The following is a 26,328-nucleotide window of genomic DNA, read 5'->3' as shown; positions in this document are numbered from 1 at the left end:
GCAGGCTGTGAGGAGCACTAAAGATCTTGCACTTAGTGGGAGCCGCGTCCAGTCCCGACCTAAGCGCCGTGACAGCTGTGCTTGCTAAAAGCCGGCTTCTGGGAGGACACCCCCTCCCCCAGCGGGCGTTACAGCCAACAACCGGCAAAGTCGGGGGGGGGCGGACGGCGGTGCGGGGAGAGACGGGGTCGCTTCGTCCTGGCGGGGGAGAAAAACCCAAAGCAACATTCGTGAGGCGGGGGGGAATAACCAACCCAGTACTTCAAACCTGCGCAGGTTTAACGGCCAGCAACAGGTGGCTGAAATTGCATCGGGCTGACGGCCGGGGACTTCCCGGAGCGGGGCGCTGGGCGGTGGGTCACCCTTGCCCCTGGAGAGGGGTTAGAATCCCCGGCCTCATCCGGGTGGCGGAAGGGGATTACCCCTGCTCTCGCCGGCCCGGTACCTTACAGCGGTCGCCTACCCCCGCGCCGCCACCGCTGCCTACAATTCCCGTCACGCCTCGCGCCGTCGCGGCCGTTGCCGTCGCGCTCCGACCCCCCCAGTCCCGCCGTTGCTCCCCGCCCACTGCCGACGGCGCAAGCGCAGGGGAGGCGGCGTCCAGGGCAAGTCTCCCAAATGTAAGATGGTGGCCGGGCTGGCAGCGGAGCGCCCCGAGCTCGGAGATTACCCGTTTCTCGCGTAAAGGTCGTCGTAGCAGCCGCCCGAGCGCCCGGCTGGCCGCCGCTGCAGGTCCCGCCCCAGGAGCGTTGCTGTGGTTTTGTGTGTGTGGTTCCCTTCCCCCTCCCCCCCGCTTTTTCTCTCTTTCCTCGCCGCCTCTCTCCTTCCCTCCCCACCCTTCTCCTCCTCTCCTCGCCTCCTTCTCCGCACGCTCACCCACCCACCCACCCGGCCTCCGCCGCGCCGGGCAGCGTGAGGGAGAGCCGCGCACACGCACCGTGGGCCGGGCAGGGAGGAGGAAAGCGGGTGAGTGCGAGCTGAAGGCCGGGCCGGAGAAGGAAGGAGGGAGGGAGGGAGGGAGGGAAGGAGAGGCGAGGAGGAGGAGGAGGAGGCGGGGGGGGAGCCGGGCCGCTCTGACTACGAGAGCGCCGAGGCTTCGCTGGGACGGCGCAGGCCTCAGCCCACCCCCCGGTGCCAGCCCTGGCGGCGGGGGGGGGACGCGCCGGGCCGCCGCCGTGCGCGGAGGACAGCGGGCCGTGTGGGAAGGGTGGGTGGCTTCTCCCGGGGGTCGCCGGGGAAGGGGGCTCCCTCGGTCCCGCTGCCCGGGGGAGGCTGTATCTATTTCCTCCTCGCCGCCCCGGCGCGGTGCGGGGGAGACGCCGGGGCGGGCTGGGCCGCCGGCCGGCCGGGGGCGCGGGGGGACGGTGCCCCCGGAGCAGGTCGCCTCTGCCGGGGGAGGCCGGCGCGGCCGGGCACGGGCAGCGCGGCGTGATTCACTTAGGATTTGCGTGGAAATTTCCTCTCTTCCCTTCTTCCTCCTCCCCGGAGCCGGTCTCCATTTGTTCTTGTGATCTGCACTTTTTTTTTTTTAACCCTGAGAGAGAGGCAAACAGATGGTAAATGGCAGCCTCTTATTTTTGGTGTTATTTTGGACAGTCCGTGTAACCTCCCAAGATTTGTCTGTCGGTGAAATAACCGGTGTGTAACTTTCCATCTCTTACTGGCAAAATACTAGAAGCTTTTTCCATTTTGTGCGTTAGCAGAAGCAAATGACAAGGCTGTGTACGGGCTCCCATCGTACTTCCAGTGACGGTCGTACAGCTCTACCTGCCAGACTAAAAGTGAGCTGCCTGTGCAGTAAAAGGGGAGGGAAAATACACTAGATAATTATCTCAAAATGCTTCCTTACCGTACCTGAAAGGATTTAATTGTCTATGGCTTATATATTTGTGTTAATATCGTAATATCAAGTACATAGTTCATAGGAGAAGCAATTCTCTCCAGAATATATGTTAATGTAAGCAAAACCCATCAGCTAGTTAAAGCTATGGAAACTCTAAGCCTGCAGATGTTAGCTTACTCCTGCCCCAAAGTTCCTGTACATATTTCAACTTGCTGTGTTTTAACTCTTTATTTTTGTAGAGTTTTAAAATGTCTCAACTTGACCATCCCTATACTTCATATTCTTGTAAATGTGATGACTGGCACTGACAGAAGAGAAACTCATACAGAAGATGAATATGTAGAAGAATGAAACTCCTTCTAGGCCCTTTCTTTCCCTGCTTGAAAAAAAAGGAAATACAGAGTTATGAAGAGCAGAGAATAAACTAGGTGTTTGGCTTGAGAGGGTGAATTAGTTTTAGATGGCCTACAAATACTCAAATATACTTCTAGTATCTTAGCATCTCTCTAATAACATAGTGAACTAGAGCATGGTCTAGGATTCAGATGTCTTGTACCTTAGGCTTTTGTGATTCTGTGATAGAGTTTCCATTTCATAAACAAGATAAACACATGCAAGCATTTAGAAATGCTTGGCAATTGAACTTGGCTGAATTGCAAACAAAGTTCGTTCTAGGGGAAAGGATTGTTTTGGAAAGGGGGAATACAATGATAAAATGATCTCGGGTTTTAACTTTCATGTTTTTTCAGGTGCCTCTTTAGTAGCTTTTAAAATGATGAGTCTCTTACAGAAAAAAATATGGTGTGTGCCTGTCAGGAATTCTGCTCTGTTAATTTCTTGGTACCTTTTCTTCAGAAAGTTTAAGAACAGCTATACAGTGCCCACTAAATAAAAGGCTTGGGTTAAAGAAGCTGGTGAGAGAATATACACAAATAAGTGGCTTTTGTTTAATTAAAAATATTCATTATAGACAGATACATGTTGTCCTTCATGGCTGTTGTTCAGGAAAGTTAGATATTATTTGAGTGAAATGTTTTGAAACTATTCTGACCAGGACTTTAAGTATGGGCCCTGAAGGCTTAACTCTGGCAACTATTTATCAAAATTTTGCCTACCTCTTTGAAATAAATGAGATTATTTCAAATAGCAATTACCTGTGCTTACAAAACACTGTCTAAGTGGCTGATCATAGATTGTACCTTATGCCTCGGACAACCGAATTCGTTGTTCTGGTAAGATGAGGCTGATCTATAGGCCTTACCACATGTTGGAAGGAAATTACTTGCTCAGCAAGACCGCTAGGATCAAGGGCTCTTAAACTTTCACGTGGTGAATGGTGTCTTAGGATGCACAAACCACCTTTTGTCCCACTTGCAGTTTTGCAGTATTGCTGAGATAACTTGAGTAAGCGCGTGTGTTAGTTGTTGTTAATGTACATCGTGTGTGTATGCAAGGCATAACTTAGCTTGCTTTAATGTCCTGAATGTTTCAGCTCTTTGAAGATGTTGATGCTTTCTTTGCTTTCCACTGTGTATCTTTCTGTGTGCTTTGTCCGTTTTTATTGGATGGAAACAGTGTGAGGAGTCAGAGCTCTATGAATAGAGTCCCCATCACTCCAGGCCCCTCTTTTCTGGTTCTTGGAGAACAGTCCAGGAATTTATTCCTTTCAGGAGATTGGTTAACATTTGTTAACATTTTAACAAGTGTAAACACTTATCAGACTTGGAAAATGAAGTATAGCAGCAAATGGTGTGGTATGGCTTGAGATGCTGTTCAGACCTTCTGGTTCTTCCTGTAAGCAAATTGGGAGAGCAACAGAAGTATCCAGCAGAAAATATGAGTATAATGTCTGTAAGTAAAAACATGTATGCGTTTTTGCATTAAACTATTTGGATCAGTTAGGTGCATCTTTTCATCAAACTGGCTTTTGTTATGTCATACCAGGAATGCTGATGATATGCTTGGTTTTGTCAGATGACATTTTTCTTGTGCGAGATTGAGAAGGGAACCCTCATTGTTTTCTTACTTCAAAATTTTATCAAGATACTACTAATTTAGTGAACATTCAGAATACATGTTCTTGACTTCTGGCTAGCTGTTATTAGACTGGCTACACCAGCTTAAAGGAAAGAATTAGTGTTTTAACTAGTGATTTCCACATAGTACTAAGATCAGGTAGGTTTTGTGGTATTTGTTTTTCTTTCCTTCCCCTTGGCTGTTCTGGGAACATGACAACTCCAAGGTATTTCTTGTAGGAGTCTGTCATTTAAATGGAGCTTACAAGTGTTTTCTAAACACACATGTACAAAATAATGCATTCGTAAACTATCCTGCGCGTGTGCTTTAGCAATTTGAGGAAGCCTGTATCCAAAACCATCAGGAGAGTATAGGCCAAGAGAATGATGCTCCTTCTTGTCCCTTTCTGTGTACCTTGAGCAGAATATGTTAGTGTTAGTTTCATAATCATTAATAATTTGAGTATTTTTATTAGGTACTTTGTGTGTTGCTGGTGTTCAAACTAGGAAAAGGTGGGTTGGGTCAGCATAAGGGGGATTTTTTTTTATCTTCTAGTCACAGAGTTAAAGGTGGATATAAGGATGCTACTGAACTTGGTGGAAAGGGAGCTTAGCTCATGGCTGAGGCTTGTGCCCTGAGCAGAGCTGTCTGTTTTTGATCAGGTTCTGTTTTCTTGCATGGGAAGGAGGGAAAACTTCAGCTGTCTGTGAGTGGCTTTCTAACGTACTGTGATCCCAGCATCAATTCTCTTGCTGCTATCTCAAGAAGAATAGATGCCTAATATGAAATGGGTTCCAACTGTCTGCAATATTTGATATCAAGTAACTGTACTTCTGCACATCTTTGTTGTGAGATGGAGGGTCCCCTGTTGTAGCACAGATCCTTGGACTGTCCTATTTTGGTCCTTGGGTGTTTTACTCATCACAGCTTAGCAGTCCTTGATTTCTGGAAGGTAACACTGCAATATCTTCTATTTGATTGCAAGTATTAATAATTAGCACTAGGAATTCAGGGTGATGTGTTTGGTTTTCCTTTTCAAAAGAGGTGAAGTGGATAGAGAAAGAAACTGTGAAAATGACAGCACACTTCCCCTTCTTGACTTTGAACTACTCCTAATGAATTATTCAAATTCTGAACAGAATCATGGGAGCTTTGTAGGAATGACCAAAAAAGTGACAGGAGTGAGAGTGTACTACGGTTTTCAAGTAGTGCTTCATCCCTGGTTTTACTTTGGCACACTTTTAAGCATTGTTTGTGGTAGACTGCAACCTAATCTTCTGTTTTGGACTACTGAGCGCTAATCTCTTCCTTGCTTAACAGAAGGGGCATTTACTTTTCCCAGTGTGGGTGTTCCTATAGTGGTTTCTTCCATGTAAGATTAGATACAGAAAAATAGTAACTAAAAGGGTAGCAATCTCGCTCGTTGTAGGACAAAATACACTGCATAGGAAGACTTGCTACCAGTTTCCTGGCTTAATGCAGTGGAAAAGTGAGAAGCTGGGCAATTGGTTGTAGGAACACTGAATTCAACAGATGAGATTTATCTGAAAGCAGGCTACATATTGTGTTTTGGTTTAAAGTTTCTATCACTGGTGTAGATTTAATGTGAATCCCGTTTGAATGGTGTATATTTTAAATTGCAAATCCATGGGCTAAGAAACCTAGAGTGTGAAATACTGTACTTGCAGGTGGAGTAATTTTATTACTTCTAAACCCATCTCCTATTACATGTTACAATAACTTACCATCTTAAAAAAATTAACAGAACCTGAGTGCAGGAGAGGAAGTAATTCAATTATATTTATATGTGCTTTGGAACTGCCTACCTGAGGGAGTTTAAGTGATAAAGTTTTGATGGAGGTAATGTCCCAGATGGGTAAGCATGTCGTGGCTGTTGTTCAGGGTTTCTGTTTTGCAGTACAGCCTAGAAACTTAGAAAAATGGGATGGGGAAGGAAGTATGTAGCAGTAATCACTTTCTCAACATATCTAGTATTCAGCTACCTTTTCTTTCTCTACCTTCTCTCCAAATATGATGAGAGAAGATAGGTATAGCTGTAGCTGTGCTGTCAGTTAAAAACCTAAAGCTTTGCTATGATCTATAGAAGTTACCTTGGGCTCTTGGACATTGCAGAAGGAGAAGCTATTCCCTCTCTTTGAATAGCTGCTGCTTCATTACAAGTGACTTCTTCCTTTTTTATTGAATGAAATCTAGAATTAGACTTCAGTATCTCATTCATAAAAAGTGTCCTCTGAGAGCTCCTAAACTAACATAAAATGAAAGGCCAAAACTTGCTAGGTCACAATTAGTGTTTATAGGTCGACTTGCCTGATACTTAATTTGAAGGCATTTCCCCCAATCAGTGTGAACTGTAGGGGTCCCTAAACTGCTGGAGTTATGTTAAAAGCACTGGTCTGAATGAGAGGCCCAGTAGCATTAATCCAATTTGTCTAGGGACTTAATCTTACCGCCATTTGTCATATAACTGCTGCTTCTCTGAAGGAGCCTGCTTGCATGTGCTTCTGTTGGTTGTTTAGCCAGTTGACTCCCTTTTCCTAAGAAGGTAAGCTTTCCTTTTACAAAACTTCATCCTAGGTTAAGTTATAACTGAGGAACCATGTCTGAGAAATTACAGCTTCTTCCCGTCTTTGAAAGCTTCTTTGCTAATCCTTTCATTCAGTAAAGCATATATTTAACATATTAATGTTGTGGTTTCACAGTTAGTGGGAAACTGGTTCTGGAACATCAGGTGGTAAGTCTGAAACTAGAGGATGATCACTGGTTTTCTTTTACATAACTGTTAGTGTGTGGTGAAAATATGGAAGAACAGCTGGGGAGTTTAAGGAAATACCAGCTCTTATACTCATCAAGCTGTCTTCTGCACATGGGTAGTGTCATCTTCTGGCTGGATTAGCTTCATTTTTATTTTGAATAGTAGTTGTAATCATAAGCATGCTTCAAGGTAGGTCCATCTACACGTTTTTACCAGTGTAGTGGTTTCCTGCTCTAATTGAGCCATTAATTTCTTAATTCTTTTGCTTGTGGTCTCATTCCGATTTAACTTTGAGGATCATGATTGCCTGGTGATGGGGCAGTGTCATACCTTGTATGAGAACTATTGCTCTGGTTACTACTGTATAAATACATAGCACAGTGAAACTTGGTAAGAGCCAGCTGTGTTGTGTGACCATATGACTCTCTGACAGTGTTAAGAAAACACTCTACCTCAGGCAGAAACTGCTTAGAATTGGTTCTGTAGGCAACAGTATCTTCTTCTGGGAAACCAGCTAACTGCTGCTGGGTTTGGTAACCAAAAGAGATGACCATACAGCCATCTTTACAAGGAAGCCTGCAGTGGCAGTTTTTTATTTTTTGAGCTTAGTTATATGGAGTATAACTAAAGTGAAGAATCAGAAAACAGGCACTTAAAAGTAAAATGCTTATTCTGTCTCTACTGATAATTAATATCAATTACCATGAGTCTTTTTAAATTCTTTGCACACACAGAGACAGATATATATTAGACTGAGTAGAGGTGAAGCAAAATTTGTTTTCAAACAAATGTAATTTGGTAGGACGAGGTGAGAGGCAGGTTCCTTTTGGCACTTGCAGTGCTGTAGTCATCCATGCTTAATAAATGAGCCACTTACTGGTTGAGAGGAGCAACCAGCTGCTCTTACTGCTGTATTCAGTGTGTGCCAACTCTGAAGCATGATGAAGGTAAATTCCATAGAGGTGCAGTGCAGCATCTTCTGATGGTACCATTTTTTCCCCCCGAGACTTATAATGGACTCAGGAAAGACCCTGGTCTGTAGAAGTACAAGAAAGTAGATGGACTTGGTGTCACTCTCCAGATTGTGTCTTGTTTTGTGTGTGTTTTTTTTTAACTAAATGTAAAGCCAGATATTAGAGAGCATCCCCTCAAGCAGAGCTGACATCAGCATGAATGTTTCTGAGGCCTCCTTAATACTGTCTTACCTTTGTATTTTTTCCTTCTGTTTTTTAAAGAAACTTAAATCTAATAGCCAGTTCTCTTAAGGCAGGCATTTGAATTTCATATTGGTTCTGGTTAGTTAGCATCTCACATGGGCCTAGGCTTCTCTGAAGGAGCTATATTCAGTTGCTCTTGATCAGTGAAAACTCAGAATTGTCTTTATTGTTATTAGAAAATCAAAGCATTTAAAGGATAAACTGGGCAAGTGCATTTGCAGTCAACTTCAACTTCTGTGCTTTTTATAGCATATATTTGTCATAGTCTGACAGATTATTTGTTTGGGATTTAATTCAGCCCTTTGTACATATCGAATGACTCTTTAACTTCATCTGCCTGAGTTAATGCAGCTCCATATAGTTGAGGTAGCAGTAGAAAGAATTTGTCTAAAACCAATACTACATATAGTGCTTAAGTTTGTGGAAGCCAATGCCTGAGTATTTTACTAGATTGCTTCTTTTTAGAATACTGAATTAGCTTCACCTTTCTGCCCTGCCTTTTTAGAAAATGACCTGGAAGATTATTTCCCCAGGACACTACTTAATGTTCTCCCATTTCTTTTTTTTTTCTTCTTTTAAGACAATTACTTTGTATGTGACTGTCTCTAGAATTTGTTTACTACAGCATATAGGTTATCTTCAAGCAGTTACACATTCTGTTCCCCATTGAGATAAAGGTACTTCCCTGAATGCAGGTCCTGATCTTTCTCAATTTCGTTTAGTAACAAATATGTATTTCCCTGAAAAGTAGAAGCAGAAGGTTGTAGCTTGTGTACGAGATACATGGGAATTGGGATTTACGATGTGAGTGAATACTGCACAAAACAATTACCTCTCTGGATTTCTAGCAAGCGTGTGGAGTGAGTGATATAAAGATTCTTCCATCCTCTGAAGTTTTCCTGTGCTTCAAGGTTAAATGTCTGTACTCTGGTTTGCTTTTTGAAATAGAAGTCAATTTTTTTGCAAATACTAAATGGATGTCTACAGTAATGCTGCAGCTTATTTTGACCAGTTTTAGACTTGAGTGTGTTTGAGTGGTTATACTTTGTTCTTGTTAATCTGTGAATCTGTAAAATTTTCTAGTGTTCATCCTGTTGGGGGACGCAACCTTCACTAGAAGGCAGTGATACAAGAGTCTTATCTGGAGTCTTTAAATTCCTGTGTTTTGGTATAATAAATATAAATTTCTGAATAATTCAAGGTTATCCCTAATTTCTGCCCCAAAGAAATGGAGTTTACTTCCTTGTAATGTAACTTTTACCCTTGGGACAGTCTTGTGATTGTAGTTTCCACCTTTATCTTAATTTGCTTAGATTTTAGAATTTCTTATCCTTATTTCTGTCTGATAAAATTGAACCATAATCAGTAATTTATGAGAGTTATTGCCTTGTAGATCTGTTAAGAATAAAATCTTGTTGGCTAAAGAATGCTGAATTAAGTGTAATCTTCCACCTTCTGAAAGGTATATTTTATAGAAAACTACAGTGTATGCTGTAGTAGCAGAAAGGCTGGGAATGGAGTGGCTACTTCTGAAGTGACTTTCACCCTATAATTCCTAATATTTCTCCTTCTTGTCCCAGCAGTGCCTTCAGGGTGTCTAAGATTCTGAAGCACAACCCAGAAAAAAGTGAGGGTGGGGGAGAGATTTAGGGTGTTTTGTTCTGTTTTCCAGTTCTGCATTTGTGGGGTGGTGTGTTGTTGTGTCTTTTTTGTTCTTTTCCCTCAGAACATAAAATTCTAAGTATTCTCTTCAGAAACCAACAATAATCCCAAAGTGTGACTGTGACATGGTAGACATTTGTACTATTTTCTGTTGACTTGGATGTCGGTGAATCTCTTTGAAGCAGCATCCTGCTCTTGTCTGTCCCAAGCAGAGGATGTCCTAAGCACAGTATTTGTATTTTCCATAATTAAACTGAACTCTGAGTCAATATTTTGCTTCAGCCAATAGAACTGATAGATCATTGGGTTTAGTTGATGTTGCATTTTAATTAGATGTACTTTGTGTTTTATCCAACTGTTTCCTAAATTGCTAAAATAGATACTTCATTGTCTTGAACTGTATGTGTTACAGAATTCCAGATTTTAGAGAAGCTTCATTCTTTGCCATTTTCAGCATAAAACAAGAAATAGGCCAGAGGCCTAATTTCCACCTGCTTCCTGATAGTGCCACAAATCTGGACAAGGGATGTGCGCTGTATTTGCGGTCAGCTTTACCTTCCAGATATACATCAAGAAAGTTGAAATGCTTTGCTTATATTTTCCATCAGGCTTTGCAGTTACTAGCCGTAGGGGCTAATGCTTTAGCTGCTTGTGCAGTCTTGATAAATTCTAAGTGTGTGTGTACCTCAGTGTAGCTGTTATGTCCCTTTAAAGTAGAAATGGGCTCTCATCTATTAAACTTCTATTGTAACTCTACAGTTCCACTGTACCACATGGTTTTACACACGAAGACTGTTAGATTGTGCAATGGCAGTCTTTATGCTAGGGAATGGTTTTAATAGAACTTAAATTTTTGCACCTAATATTGTAAATGTAGGCTTGGTTCTCTTGTTCAAGCACATTCTATAATTTAAGTATAGTTGATAGATTATTCCATTGGGTAAAGTTTACTACCTAAATGCATGTAGGATCAGGGCCTTAATTTCTAGTATTTTGTTTGTCTGCCTTGAGCACTGCCTAAATGCAATTAAGTTCTAATGCATTGCTGTGTTGCCCTAGGTTTAAAATGGAAAGTACCGGCAAGTTCATAGAATGGTTTGGGTTGGAAGTGACCTTAAAGATCATCTAGTCCAACCCCCTTGCCATGGGCAGGAACACCTTCCACTAGGTGAGGTTGCTCAAAGCCTTATCCAGCCTGGTCTTGAACACTTCAGGAATGGGGCATCCACAACTTCTCTGGGCAACCTGTTGCAGTGTCTCACCACCCTCACAATAAAGAATTTGTTCCTAATATCTAATCTAAATCTACCCTCTTTCAGTTTAAAACTGTTATCCCTTGTGCTATCACTACACTCCCTGATAAAGAGGCCCTCCCCATCTTACCTGTAGGCCCCTTTTAAGTACTGGAAGGCTGCTATTAAGTCTCCCTGGAACTTTCTCTTCTCTAGGCTAAACAACCCCAACTCTCTCAGCCTGTCCTCACAGGGGAGGTGCACCAGCCCCCTGGTGATCTTTGGACCTCTGGACCTGCTCGATCTTTGGATCTTTTGGATCTTTGGTCCTCTGGACCTGCTCGAGCAGTTCCATGTCAGTCTTACACTGGGAGCCCCACTTAGTTACTCAAGTAATGTTATCTCCAAATTAAGCGTTCATTTGCCTGTGGCTTAAACTGGCTTGGCTGCTCCTCTGTGGTGAGAGGCAAGCATTGTCACTTTCTGAAAAAGTCAGGTTTGCTTTCTTTTGCTCTCCTGTGGCTGTAAAGTTACTAAGAGTGTGAATGGCTGAGAGTGAATCTCGGGGCAGTGACTGCTGTTTTCCAAGTTTCGGGACCAGGTTGAAGAGACTGACCAAATCCTCCTCCTGCTGTGCGATTCTGTGTTAGCTTCTCAAGGATTCTGAAGATTTTTTTTTTTAAGTAGGCACAAAGATTGAATTTATTTGTAGGTATTTCTTTAAAAATGAGGCTGGATGAGGAGTATAGGCCTTTCTCTGATATATTTGCTCCCCTTCAGCTAGGAATAAAAGAAAAGCTATGGGTTTTTCAGAAATATGGAGGGCTGTAGGAAAGATTCCTTTTTTTCTGTTAAGGAAGCATCACTGCTGCTTCCAGTTTCTGTAGCACCATCACCCCACTTCTTCCCCCTACATGCCCCCTCCCTGGCCTGGCTACCTTTCTTTTGAGAAAAAAGGGGTGACACGTATCAATCGCTGCCAGCAGGTCTGAAGTAAATCTTTAGATACATCTTTTCTCCTTCACTCCTTCCCCTCCTGTCTCTGGGATTCATTGACTGTCTAGTCATGACATGGATTTTTCCAGTAGCTAACAATTCCAGATGTTACTTGCTTCACTAAAGAGCAAGTGTCTGTGTCTGAAGAGCTGATACTGTCCTGAAATACCTTGCCATTAGCCTGATAAGTAACTTCGTAGGACTGGGCAGAGGATTGGGAGAACTGATACAGGAACTTTTGCTTGTAATTGTCAGTGAGGTGTTGTACCTTACCATAAATTTACTTGAGATGCTGTAGTGCTTGTGGCTTCTCTGTTAATGTCTTTCACTTTTTTATAACGACTTAATGGTTTAGACAGCAGCCCTAGTGATGTACTCTTATTCTCCTTCCTGAGATATTTCTGATCTATGTACTTTGAGGGTTCTCCCCTTCCCCTTCAGTTCTGGACATCTTCTTCCCATGTATCCAAGTGTGTGTGTATGTATAAAAGCCTGTAAAACTTCTGTTCTACCCTGCAGGACTGTCATTCAGCTGTGCAGTGTTTTTTAAGTTCTTCCATAACTCTAATTCTAGTTTAGAAACAGTGTTACAGGCTGAACAGGACATGCTGTCTCGTTAGAGTTGAGGTATGCCCTAGAAAGGGATTATAGTGAGCCTGCAAAGGCAGTGTACAACTCATTTCAATTTCAGCTTGTAGTAGAACAGGTTTTCGCATGAGGTCTTAGCTTCTGCTGTTCTATCTGGGGAAGTGCAGGATTGAAGAACAAAAGCCACTTGGAATCAAAACTTTACATTGAATTGGAAGACTTCAAGCCTAGCAGATGCATATGAGAAGTTAGTTTGCTAAAATTCTGTTGGTTGTTAGGGAAATGAGTCTTCACCCTGTAGAAGAGAAGGCTTTGGGAAATGGGGGAACTAATAGTAACCTTCTGGTACCTATGGGTAGGCTATCGAGAATACCGAGCCAGGCTCTTTATAGCAGTGTGTGGAAGGCAGGCAAGAGACAGCAGGCCCGCATTAAAATAACTGCGTTTAAGAACATGTTTCACCATGGAGTGGGACAATCATTGGGACATGTGAAAGAGGTTGTACAGTGTCGTGCATGTCCTTGGATGTTTTGATGCCCAGCTGGGTAAAGTCCTGAGTAATCTAGAGTAATCTTGCTGACCTTGCTTTGAGCAGTAGCTTAACTAGAGAACCCTATGGATTCTTTCCAACCAGAATTATTCTATGATTCTGTAGCAAAAAAAAAGTAAAAATCCTCAACTTCACAAATATGAAGTTGTCCCTGTTAGAGCTTGAAACTAGGTATCAGTAATGGGCCTGTATTAAAAGCCTTAATGTAGATAGCGTGGCTTCAGTGGAAAAGCCAGAAGGTTTTTAAACCTACAGGTATTCCTTAATGTAAATACTGAAGCTTATGGATGTAATACAGAAGACTGCTGAGCCTCTTGCACTGTCAGAGGATGTTTGTTTGTTTCCTTAAAGTTTGGCCTGGTTGCTTAAAAAACCAGTGATGAAATTCTCAGAAGTGGAAGAACTTTTCCATACACTGTCCATGGTACTGCAGGTGCAGTCGTTGCCCTTCCACAGAGGTAGTCAGTCTGAGAATGTGTTGGAATAAAAGTGGTTTAGTATTGAAGTTGTGGTAGGCTGTGTGTATGGTGGGGTTTTTGTGGGTGTTTTTCTTCCTCACTTTCCTGTAAGGTTGCTTCTTTTCATTTGTCCTTTGGGCTAGATAATTCTCTTCAAAGCCTCAGGAATAGTAACAGCGCTGTATGTGGCTAAATGCTTGTTCCTGTAGTTGTGTCTCTGAAAAGTAGGAGAGACAGACTTCACTTCTGTTGGCTAAAAAGCACAATTTTATAGTAGAAAATCCAGAATAATTTCTTCAACTTGTAACTGCAAGTACGCTATAATTTTTCTCATGGCTTAAAGTCATAATTTTCTGCTCAAATTAAGACCCTTGAGGTAGCTTCCTAGTGATCAGCAGGATTATCAATAGAGTCCCAAATGAAGATAAAATTAGGTGTTGGAACATCGTTATGGTGGTTCACAGCCTCTACAGTGTCCCCTGGGACAGTGCAGGCAATGAAGAAAATCTGGTCCTAGAACCCAAAACTTATGTTCTTCATCTTTGCAATGTACCTATGGATAGTGTCCGTTACCCTACGTATTCTAGGTTTTGCAGGTATTCTTTCTCAAGCTTGGGAATCTAGTTTGGGTAATTAGAAAAGCATTTTTAAACTAACCCTTTGTTATGTTGATATTGTTGTTAGATGAAAGCTAAAGGACACATAATTTTTCAGTACCTTATTACTTGTTTCTTTTAAATACAACACTGGACAATAATTCTCACTCTTCTGACTCTTACATATGAAGACTTGTGATAATTTAAAGGCACTTGCAAGCTAAAATTAATTAGGGACTGATGAACTAATATAGATATTTGTAAACAATCCAATACCTTTATAGAATGCTGTAAAGAAAGAGCGTGTTTGAGAGTCTTTTGTGTGTCCAGTAATATTGTTCAGCTCTTTGTCAGTCAAACAGGTTTAGCAGGAGTAATAAATAATCATAGCAGTGTACATTAATTCTGTCCTGGAGGAATGCGAAGGTAGTTCATTCTTCAGGTTGGCCTTTCTTTGGCTTCTCCCCACATCTGGGAACTTAGTGTGGTATGGGCAAACTGGGGTACTGTGGGTACCGGAGACCTGGACTCTAGTTGACAGCTATAATAAGTAGTTTACGTGTCGTGGCCACCACTAACCCTGAACTAGATCTAGGTGCAAGCTAAAAGGTGAGAGTTCTAAAATATTCATTGACTACTGGAGAAGTGGTCTGCAAGCAACATAATTTTGTCTTTCTGCTGTAAGAGCAGAAATGATGGACAGGCTCTTCACCTAAATGTATGATCATATTTTTTCTTGGAAATGTTCAACATAACAGTACCTTTTCTGTTGTTGTGGGTTGTTGCAGTTTGCCTCCTATATAATTTATCAGTGAATTACATTTGGTACTTTGACTGTTGCTAGATATACTGAAAATAAAATTCAAATAATATTGCCTTTCTCCTATCTAAAAATGCAGGTGTAACATTTATCTTGAATAAGAATTTTGAAGGGTAGAGGGTGAAAGCTACTTATACCATATAAGCAATTCTGCATCATAGTCCTCTTATACTAATTATAAGAGAACCATTCTGAAAGACAAAATGGCCTTTAAAGGTTGAAAAAAGCCAAAAAGCAGACCCTCTGTGTTTTGTGGAGAGCAGTAAACTCCTAAGCTTTTTACATTTTAAGCTTGTGTGAATTAATATTTTTTCTGTGCAAAGTGCGTTGTGATAACAGTACATGACTGCAGTTTTGCCTAAACTACTTGGCATTATTTACATGCCCATACATCATGGATTTTGCCACCTATACCACAAATTTGTGCTGAACTATGAGAAAAGACTAAATGCAAGGTTTGTAAACACATTTAAATAGGAAGCAAATGTAGTTGGGATGTTTAGCAACCACAATGCTGCCTGCTAGGGACACCATGTGCCGTCTGTGTAATAGATATTTCAGGGATTTTTTGATCCCTTTTAAAATGGTGCAAGATGCCTTATTTTACTGCTCATATATAGTATGCCAAAGGTTCTATCCCTCTTCTACCTTGTCTGAAAAGACCTTTTGGTGTAGAACAAAAGACATAAGAAGTTACCCACTACGAGTATCTTAAAGACCTCTTCTACCCCTCCCACCCCCTAAGTGTAGTTATTGGCTTCCTCTGCTATGCCTTAGTTGATCTTAATCAATTTACTTTCAAATTAAGCACGCTTCTCCTTTTGCTGCGCACTGAGAATAATAAGGTGAATTACTATTAACTTTAATTCTTATGCACATCTGAAGAAGAATTTTTAAATTTCAGAAACTTCTCTAATTCTGATGAAAGTTTGGGACATCAGAACTTGGGATTGAGTGCTGGATATATTAAAGAGTCTATGTATAACTTATATCCGTCAATTACTGAATTTGGAAGTGTCAGATTTAGTCATCCTGTCCCCCTGTGCAAGGTGGGGGATGCACAGGTGGTATCTCGTTGGATGCAGAGATAGTGTCTTGTGTTAGACCAGTATACCAATTCATTATGTTGTACTGGTCTAATAAAAGATCTAATCTCACCCTACAAACCTCGTGACTGCTTTGGAGCACGATGAACGCAGGAGTGTATGTGAGGCACAATGATGTGGTTTCTTCACCTTTGGCAGCCACAGGACTCCACAGAGGTACGTGGTGCTAGAAGAAAGAAGTTTTCTTTCCCTCCATGCTCACTCTCATCTCCTCTTGTGATCATCCTTGATCCGCATTCTGCTGTTTAAGAAAAGCTTCTGTGGTCACATGGTTGGTCTTTTGGTATTGGTATCTCTGCTCAGGTGTAACAAAGTGACTTTTGACTTCATGTCAAAAACCTTAATTCTGCGTAGTGATATTTTACTCTATTTTGTATGCTGTCTATGATCTTAATCTCGAGAGGGTATTCCGTGTGCTCTAGCATTCTTAGTCCTATGCATAGCTGTGTGTCTCAATGAATTAAAAAACCCTGTGGCTATAAATGTCCCTCTAAAAGCATTTAGGACAGTTTTCAAGCTTTCATGGAAACTATGTTTGTATGAAAGTTGAAAAGCTAAACTGGAGTTTTCACTGAAAGATCATTCCTGGGAAGTAGTACTTTACTGTGGGACTCTCTGCAGGGGAGAAATAATGTGAATTCTGCATGTGGTCGGTTTGGAGCTCTTGCCTTGCAGAGAAGGCAGCTAACCTGGCAGCTGCTGTGATGTGTAACACTAAGGAATGGGGCAGTGGGAAGCACGTTCCTGCCGCTGACGTCACCATGCTTTCTTCCTCCTGGGAGAGGATGTTACTTTTCTGTTACCGTCTGACTTTGGATTTCTTCTCTGCACTACCTACTCCACCCAATGAGCATTTCCTTCCAGAGGGTCTGGGAATTGAGTTGCTGACGTTCCAGCAGCAGCAGGAATGCTTCATCCCTTTCCAAAGGTCTGCTGTTTGTATGAGAGCTGGGAATTTATCCGACTGACAATCTAGTGTAAATTTGGGAACGATGATGTAGTTGAGATGTGCATACATAACCAAGTTTTAATAAACAGAATGGAAAAAAAACACGGGGAGGAAAGAAAATCCCCAAAACCAAAGGTGCCATTTATTCACCCTGACTACTTATTGTTAGCTAACTATTGCCATGTTAATGCTTTATGGTCAATCTGAGCTACCCGTGCCTTTCTATGTGCATTATGTTATCAACTGAAACTCTTGATAACATGTCACTTACCTGTCTGCATGCACAATACTGATGAGAAGCCTTTTTTGTTACAGTAGCTGAGGAGGAAACATTAACCTGCTTTTTAAAGAAAATGTCCCCCCTTAAAAAACAGATGAAATATGTCATTTTATTGAGTCAGAGGAGCAAAGATACTTACTGTATGTGGTGGTGTGGTCTGTACAGATTTCACACCCTCTTCATTACTGTATGGATCCAGCCCTTATGCAGATGGGTATTAAAAGAACTTGGAATGTGTACCATGTTCCCTATGAGGTGGCTACAGCACTTGTCAGGAAGCAGATTACCTGGTGACATGGTTTAACCTGGCAGGCTAACAGCTGTGTGATGTTCAGATGCTCACTCTCCCCCAGTGGGATGTGGGAGAGAACTGGAAAAAACGTAAAATTTGTGGGCTGAGATAAAGACAATTTAATAGGACAGAAAAGGAAGGGGCAATAATAATGATAAAGAAATATACAAAACAAATGATGCACAGTGCAGTTGCTCATCAAATGCTGACCGATGCCCAGCCAGTTCCTGTTTGTGGTCCTGCCCCCCTGGCCAACCTCCCCAGTTCCTTGTTCAGCATGATGCCATATGGCATGGGGTATCCCTTTTCGCCAGTTTGGGTCAGCTGTCCTGGCTGTGTCCCCATCCAGCTTCCTTGCTGGCAGGGCAGTGTGAGAAGCTGAGAAGTCCTTGACTTGTTGCTGAGCAGTGCTTATACTAACTAAAATATTAGTGTGTTATCAACACTATTCTCATCCTAAATCCAAACCACAGTGCTATACCAGTTGCTGTGAAAAAAATTAACTGTCCCAGCCAAAATGAGTACACCTGGGTGCCATTTCCCTGAATTATTAATACTATGATAGCCCCTTCCCTCTCCAAGTCCAGAAAAGATGCTTCTATAATTATGCTATTTACTAGGTAAATGTTGAGAAATATCTATCTTTTTTTTTTTTTTTAATCCAGGGAGTAGGTCTTTGGTGTGGTGACTTAGCATTATTTTGAAAGTGGAAATTTCTATTAAAGACAGCGAAACCACTCCACTCTGATGTAGGAACACTAATAAAGGTTCTCTGGTTGCTCTTTAAAATGCTTAATTACTATTCAGCACCTTGCAGATGAAGACTAAACCACACTGTATAGTTTCTATTATAGGTTCATAATCACACACTAGCCCACACAAAAGTGGCGGTGCAATATGACCCATTGTTTTATTTTCTTATTTCTGCACACACATTTCAAATAGAGCTTCTGTGGTTTTCAGACTAATTTTGGAAGACTTTTTTTCATCAAATTAAGCTTCGTGCTTAACTGTTCTCCTAAAGCAAATATAGCATGTCAGATACCAGCTAGTGCTGTCTGTCCTGTAGTTAATACACAGGGTAAGCATAAACGTAAAAAGCATGCATATGTATTTTGTTCTCGTTCATTATTACTTGGCATCCTGATGCCAAGACCCTAGAAATTCTCAACACTAAAACAATAGACTTGAATAGATTATTTTTCTTGTTCAGTGCAACTGCTGAGCTGATTTATGTTTGTTTGCATATTAATATTTCAAATACCTTGATTAGCGGGGGTATGTGGTTGCTTATAATAGCCATGTATGCTAGCCATTCTCCCTTTCAAAATTGGGTTTGCAAATTATTTTTCTTTAAACTAGAAGTGTCAGTTGAGTTTTTTTGAGAAACAGTTTTAGGACATGTGAGAGTAATGCTATAGTTATGTCCAAGACTCAAATATTATAAAGCTTACTAAGTGGAATGTCCTAACGAAAAGAGAATGATGTTGTCAGAAGAGTAGTCATAAATGGTTAAGCTCTGAAAACTGAAGGGCAAGAGTCAATAACAACACATTTCAAATACGTGATTGCAGCAAGGGAAAAGGTAGTTGTTCTGATGCTTGCTGGATTCTCTTCTCAGGGGTCTTGTACGTGAGTCGGGACACACTGAACAGCTCTGTCCTGAGGAGCTGCTGTACTTGGCCTGGGCTGCTAAAAGAATAAAGAAAAGTGAGGGTGCTCTCACCTTAATTCAGGAATTACTGTTCAGATGTGTGTGATAGATTACATGGCTGTTTAGTGTGGGGCTTTTTTGGAATATATTGCTCATTCAGAACACTGTTCAGTGCGAAAGACTTTTCAAATAAAAAAAAGTCAGGTGCTTTATTCTGAGAAATCACTGCAGCTTATAACTTTATTTCTTGATGGCCTGCTTTACATTTTTGTATGAGTTCGGCTTCTCTAGAAGGAATGGTAGGAGAGCCTCCCTAAGCCTATAGAGGTGTCTCTCCCATGACCAATGTCTTGAAAGAGAAAGGAGCATTCTGTTCAAAAGCTTATGATGGATTGCTATACTGATTAAGAAACTAAGATGTTTTTCCTGCATTTAATCTTGTAGACCTACTATTTTGAGACTTCTCTTGAATATCTGTTCCTGACTATCTCTTTTTATTTGGAGCGGACCTTGATGCTTCTGGCACTGTTTCACACCAAGGACTTTGGTGATTATCACTGTGTTGGCTGTGCAGAGTCTGGCACTGGAACAGATAACAATAAACAAAGCTTCTTAGTTGTCTCAGAGTGGAGAAACTTGGAGCAGATACAAGGGTACAGCCTGAAGAAGTCCGTTCCTAATTTGAGATGCTAACATTTCTGGTCCAAAACAAAAAACCCTTGCACTGTTATTAGTGTAAGCAGCTGTGTTTTTCTTCTTGTGCTTCTTCTGATAGGGTGAAAAAGGACTGTGATAATGAAGCCAAGGATTTTCAGAGGGAGCAACAGCTTTTCAAAGAAGTCATGATGACGAACTAGGTTTTGTGTTAGTGTGGGGGTCATTGTGTGTGTGTGCCCGTCCCCTGCCCCCCTTGCATTTTTTGATGCTTCCACAATCTTTAATCATACTAGCTTGGATGGTGTGAAACCCTAATGCAGTAAACTACCTTTTGCAAAGGCATGGATCTCAACCTCTAGGGAAGACTATGTGGCAAAGCCATTCAGCTTAATTTGTAGAAAGGTACAAAATATTTTACAAGTGCATTTAGATTTTACTGCGAACTAAACAGCCTCCTAAGTCTATTTGCATCAGTCCCTAATACAACTAAGGAATGAGTTACAGATTTTCCAGGAATGGAATGTACTTGCTAATACAGTCTGAAAGTTGACTCTGGATATAAGGGCCATGGGACCTGACATTGGTACAAGATTTCTGTTGTAGCTTCAAATGTTAATTGCTTCAATAGCAGCCTAGTCATTCAATTACTATAGAGACTACGTTCCCCTAACAAGCAAATGTTTATCCTCCTTTGGTCTTGAAATGTTGTGTAGCCTTATCTCAGGAAAAACCCATGGTGTTGTTTTTGTGGAGTGTTACTACAGTCATCTCAGCTTTGTTGTTAGCACCAGCCCTCTGAATTTCCCTTCTGCAAGACAGAGTCTGTAGACATAATGTATGATGTCTCTGTTCTGTCTAATGGAATGGTTGAGCACAGTAGACCTTGTTTAGAGGTGACTAATTCTTCTGTAAAATGAACTGTGGAAACAGCTTACAACTCAGGGTAACATGCCTGACTTGCAAGGTTTAATGTTGCTATTCCACAGTATAGGTGCGTTGTGGGAAGGCACGGAAAAGACCTCACCTTGATGCCCAGTGCCATTTAGCTGGTAGGGCTAACTGCAGCCTCTTAAATGTTAAAACAAAATTCTTGTATACTGACTTTTCTTGTTGGAGAAATTCTGTGATACTTCTCTACAGGATTGTCTTGTAAATGAAAAATTTTGGAACACATTGAATTAGTTATTAAAGTTGTGGCTCTGGGCTGTGGTTGGTGGTTGTGGTAACTGGCCTTACAGAGCCTCTGTTGTTTTTCCCTTCACATTTCCCACGTAGCAGTACCTGTAATTCTTTGCAACTCTGAGCTCTGTGTTTTGATGCTATTCTTTTCCAGAGTTGACTTCAGTCACTCTTTAGATTAAAACCATACTCTCTTTGCTGTTGAAAGCCCTTTGTTAATGAGAAGGGGTAGCACCAGTGTAGAAAAACATTAGAAGAGAGTCCTTCTAACCAGGCAGTATGAGGCTGAGAAACCTACTGACTGTAGATATGTTGCTTTTTTCTCCTTCAAATGGTTAAGAGTCCAGTTGTGTCTGCCACTACAGATTGTGTTAAGTTGTAGTACGTTAGGAGGTCTGAGGTGCTTGGATGTGGTTGAGATACTGCTGTGTCAAGAAATAAAGTTTTGGTTATAACAACAAGTAAACAAACCAAAAATAGTATGGTTGCACACAGCTTGTTGCAGGTGATATTGATAGTAGGTAAATTAGTCTCTAATATGAGTGCTGAAGCTTCAGAGCTGGGTTATAGCTTTTTATTTTGGTTTGTGTAGAGTTGTTCAGGTAATACTACAGAAACAGCTCTGTACTCCCACTTTGAGTAAATTAAACCAATCTTGATCTAACTAATGTCTTCCTCAAATTTTTCACTTGCAAGAGTCTAGAAGAGTACTTATGGACAGTATCTCAGTGCTGTGACTAAGTGTTTCTCATTCATAACACCTGATATCACTGGACTCAGAAATACTTTTTCTGTATCCTTTGCTCATGATGCCTTTTAAAGGCTTGTAACTGAAAGCATCACTATTCAGCAGTGAGTTCTGGGAACTTCAGCTAGTACCTGCAGTGTGAAAATAAGTGGTGCAGCTGTGGTTCCGCTCATATGGCGTGTGTGGATACCTGGCAGATGCAGAGATTTGTAACATTAAATTAGCTTCTCATAGGTTTTGTTGATCAAAATTGGGGAATATTTCTCAGCAGTTCAACATAATTTCCTGATGCACTTCTGCAAAGAGCTGTGAAATTTCAGAGTGTGTCTATCTGTTACCTGGCTAACTGCTGGTAACCAGCTTCAGGACTTACAATGAAGTTAACACAGGGAGAACTTTTCTTGATTTGTTAAACATGGATGTCTTCATACTCGCACTGTCTTTTCTGTATGGTGCATTTCTTTCACTTTTTTGTGTTTGGCAGATGCTAGGTAGGTAACTGCTTATGCTTCTAATTGGTCTGTCAGCTTGTAGTCATTGTAAAAGCATGTTTTATAAAAGTGCTAAAGTCAGCTCTAGGGATAGAAAATGAAATTTAAAAGGTGTGGAAGGAATCCAGGGTCCAAAACCACTCAAATGCAGTGGTATGTATTAATGGCTCTTTTCCCCTTCCTTTTATGTTTCTAAAAGTGTGGAACTTTGTAATAATTTAGACCAATACCATGTGCAAGAACTGCTGTACTGTTTCTCTTTCATTCTACTTGTGTACCTACGGTACCCTTTTTTGAGTGGGTCAGTTTTGTTCCTTATGAGGTATTTGGTAATTCTTGTTGTTCTTTCTGTACTTGCTAGTTCTTCATGTATGTGGGGAGAATAATGCAGAGTTGCTCAGAGTACAGGATGCAAATGCACTGTGGACTTCTACAGTGATGATGTTTTTGTGATCCCCATCCCTCCCCCCCATAATTCCTTTTATTTAGTTTGCCTTTTGACTGTGACTGATTACTGAGCTGATGTTACAGGAGGTACTTATGACAGCTCTGAGAGCTTGTTCCTTAAAATCGCTAGGTAGATAGGTGCATCATTGTGCTCCTTTAGAAGTTTTGCCTTGGTTGCATCCTTTGGCATTCAGCAACAATATATTTCAAACTCTGTTATTGCTCCTCAATCTCACGAGCTCCTTCAGATTTCTGTGCTGGTCTTAAATATTAAGTCCTTTAGTGTAGCAACTTTTGTTCGCTTCCTTCTTACATTTTTTTAGATCACAAATAGATAGAATGATGACTTATGTCTGTGATATCAGAGAATTGTGTGGAGCTCCCATGGTTGACTTCCCTTGTTCCTTCTTTTGTTTCCAAGTTTTTAAAATCAATTCTTAATCCCTGAGAGGACAGATGCTTCTTACTGCAGCTTAGTTTCTCTAGAGAGCTCAGCAGAACCCTCTTGAAAGCCTTTTTGAAATTTAAGTAAAGAATTTTGTTCTGATCCACATGATAGGTGACTTTCCTCAAAAAAATTATTTACAGGGGGTGACTTGTCTTTCCATGAAGAGTTGGGTATTTTTTCTTTTTTTGTTTTGACTGCCTGCTAACTCTAGCTCTAACTAGCATGATTACTGAACTTGATTACAGACTAAATCTTCAAAGCTGCAGGCTGTGTGGTATTTGTTCACACCTGGAGAATCTGATGTGTTTCTGTTTATGAACGGATGCTTCTTTGGATGGTTAATACCTGTCTGGAAGCTAAAATAGTGTGCAGTACTGCAAGTACCAATGTTCCTCTGATTCTGTAAACCCAATGGGAGGAGAGGCAGAGAAATTAAATCTACTTATTTTCTCTGAAATATCTTAACACTTTTCTAAGCAAAACATTTATTTTCAGTAAAGAACAAGTATGCAAAGTCCCTTCTAAAATGTATTTACTATCAATTCCTGTTCTTAAAAATGTGCTATTGCAGCTACCAGCTAAAAAGCATCTGTGCAAACTCATTAGCAAAAGTTTTGAAGTACAGGCTCAGCAGGTGAGAACTGTGCTCCTTCCCAGCTGCCTGATCAACATGTATGACTGACCAGACTCTGAAAACAAACCTGCAAATAACTTCTAAACAAAATTTGTAGCGATAGACCCAGTCAAACTCTGAAGCAAAACTACTTTAAAAATAAATATGGACTAGAATTTGTAGCTCTTTTGCATAAAATATTTGTGAAGAGATTAGTCCTTTTTGCCACTGATATTTGATTCAGAGTTGTCTGATCAAGCATTCATTCTGTTAGATTTTTATAAACTTGCACTCCTCATTTGTAGCAAGTGGAGCTGGTATTGAGAAAAGTTACCAGATAAAGAATGAATGTGCAGGTATTGAGGGGAAGACTTTTGCCAGTTTTTCAGGTCATGTATATTAAAACATTGGTGCTTTTGCAATTATAGTCTAATAAATGGAAGTAAGAAATCCTAGTTCTAGTATATTCAAGATTTTTGTAATAGATTAAGTAATGACTGGGAATGGCAATTAACATGTCAGTGTTCTGTGACTGGTTGCTGGCTGTCACTGTCTTTCCCAAACTGCAAGTTTTCCTTAAATCCAAAACGTAACTTCATTAACTTTGGCTTGGTGCTCCTAAAGAGAAAATTCTCGCTCTGTTCTTCCTCTGCTGAGTCAGGAACACTTTAAACCAGGGGAGCTGTTCAATTTCTTTCCCCTTCCACCCCCCACCGCCCCCCCCCCCCCCCCCGAAGTCACATTTCAAGAAATGACTGAACAAAACTTAATGGCTTAGTTTCATGTCAGACCTGAATTTGGAAGTTCACGTTGTTACATATTGCAGTTGTCTGCATTATGTCTGCTCTGTACAGTTGAGGTCCAGACTACAGCATATTCAAAAACTGATATACATGAAAAGAAATTACTGCTGAGTTACCTGATTAAAGAAAAAAGAAAATAAGCTATGCGTCTTAGTTTTGACCATGTGTAACCAGAGTCATTAAAAGGTAAAGTACTTGATTTAGCCTTGGAAATGCTTTAACTGGTATAGTGCAAAAAAGATGTTAAGAGTAAACCACAAGCTGTCAGAAGCTGTTATTGCTCCAGCAGTTTTCCTTGCACTCTTGTCTGTACAGAGGAGTGGCAGCAGCTGCGCTCTTGCTCCTACACCATATCTCTGGGTCCAGAAATGAAGTGATTTAATAGCTTTCAGATTTAACTTCTACTGTCTCTGTTCTGTTCCTGACCTTTTCAAGAATGGCTGTGTGGTGATTAGCAGTTGGGTTTTTGATCATATGACTTCTTTCTTACTCTCTTGCTGTTGTCTTCAGTTAAAGCCAAGAGGTCTAGTTAGCAGCCACCTGCTGAGGTTCCTGCTCATAGGGCTGACCTGGGTACGGAAACAGCCTTGAAGAGAGAGGTGAAGCGTGGTTCCTGCTAGCTTTCCAGGGGAGCAGTTTCAGCTCTGGAGGAGAGGTGTCTCTGGAGTTCTCTCCATTGTTTTCTGACTCTTTTTAAAGAATGCAGATTCTCTTATATACATCTGGGGCTGCTTTTCCCCTCACTGTTTTCTGTGAGTGAGGCATGCTTCCTGCTGATACTGAATCTGTGCCATTGAGACTATTCTGGTTAGCACAGTTCTTATTTAAATAAGTCCTCTGAAAGCTTCTTTGCTTCATGGCATCCAGTAGGACACTTTGAATTGTCAGGAAAGAAGCTACAGCCTGGAGAATGAGAAGATGACTTGAGAACTTTGTAAAGGATCTGTGTAATTCCAGAGTGAAATGAAGGTCAAGAATTACTGTGGTTTATCTTTTTCATAAGTTAAGGTTAGACTTAAAGTACAAGGTACTGTTAGAACTAAGGGGAGGCATTGACATAGCTGCTTCACAGTTTCTGACCAGGGAAGTGACAAAGTAGTGGCTTGTATTTTACTTGTATAAGAATAACCAGGCATATTCTATCTAGTGCCGTATGTGGCTGTTGATTTGTTAATCAATGTGTCATACAGCATACTTCATGCCAGTCCTCTAATCTCTGGCATCAGCTGCCATTGAGTTTCAAGATAAGAATTGGAGGCACTGAGGGGTGCATGGACCTTGACAAAGAGGTTTTTATTCTTCTGAGCTCAATGCTTTGCATTATTACTTGATTAGCAGAAGCACTCAAGCTGGAATCACTGCTCATCCAGAACCCATAGATGAGCTGTATAAGGCTTTCTCTGTGCAGATTTCTCAGTCTTAGACTTGTTTTGGTGCTTCTTTCCCTTCCAACCCAACTAAAAAGTCTTTTATTCTTTCATGGATTATGGAATAACATGGGAGACCTAATACTATTGTTGCTGCTAAAAAAACACCAACAAAAAACCCCCCAACAATAATTAGACTGATATTATGTTCATGTTTGCTGTTTGAAATGACTTTAAAGGTGCATAATAGGTCTGTTGCTCTGTAATACTTAAAGGTCAAGTTACCCTTTTGTTTTCTTTTGAAAATGTTGAACAGCTGCAGAAGTTGAAGCCTGGAATAAACACACCTTAATTGAGAAGGTAGGGAGAAAACAAATTAACATAAGTAATTTATCATCCATTTTCTGAAGGTTGTTTTAAACAAATTTTAAATACTTCCAAAAAGGGCTTTGAGAATTATTTAAAATGTGTTCTCTTTCAGATTTTCTAGTGTCTTAGTTCATGCTTTCCTAATTTCAGGGATGCTACTGAAGAGAACTGAGG

The 26,328-nt window shown here is 41.0% G+C and overlaps 1 protein-coding gene across 10 annotated transcripts in view; it reads left to right on the top strand.

Annotated features, from left to right (window-relative positions):
* Nucleotides 1-586: 586 nt before the first annotated feature.
* CNOT4 (CCR4-NOT transcription complex subunit 4) overlaps nucleotides 587-26,328 on the top strand; it is an 80,819-nt gene continuing 55,077 nt past the window's right edge. For 6 of the 10 annotated variants that reach the window (XM_075079999.1, XM_075079975.1, XM_075079991.1 and 3 more), the window contains exon 1: nucleotides 587-966. The gene's annotated coding sequence lies outside the window, so the exon portion shown is untranslated. Of the gene's footprint in view, nucleotides 967-26,123; nucleotides 26,146-26,328 lie in introns of those variants that run through there. The other 4 variants (XM_075079939.1, XM_075079949.1, XM_075079930.1 and 1 more) reach the window with 4 other exon arrangements.

This window comes from Phalacrocorax aristotelis, chromosome 1 (genome assembly GCF_949628215.1).
Source record: "Phalacrocorax aristotelis chromosome 1, bGulAri2.1, whole genome shotgun sequence".
NCBI classification, from domain to species: domain Eukaryota; kingdom Metazoa; phylum Chordata; class Aves; order Suliformes; family Phalacrocoracidae; genus Phalacrocorax; species Phalacrocorax aristotelis.
The sequence above is the reverse complement of the archived record's forward strand: the minus strand, read 5'-3'. Positions and strand labels throughout refer to the sequence as shown.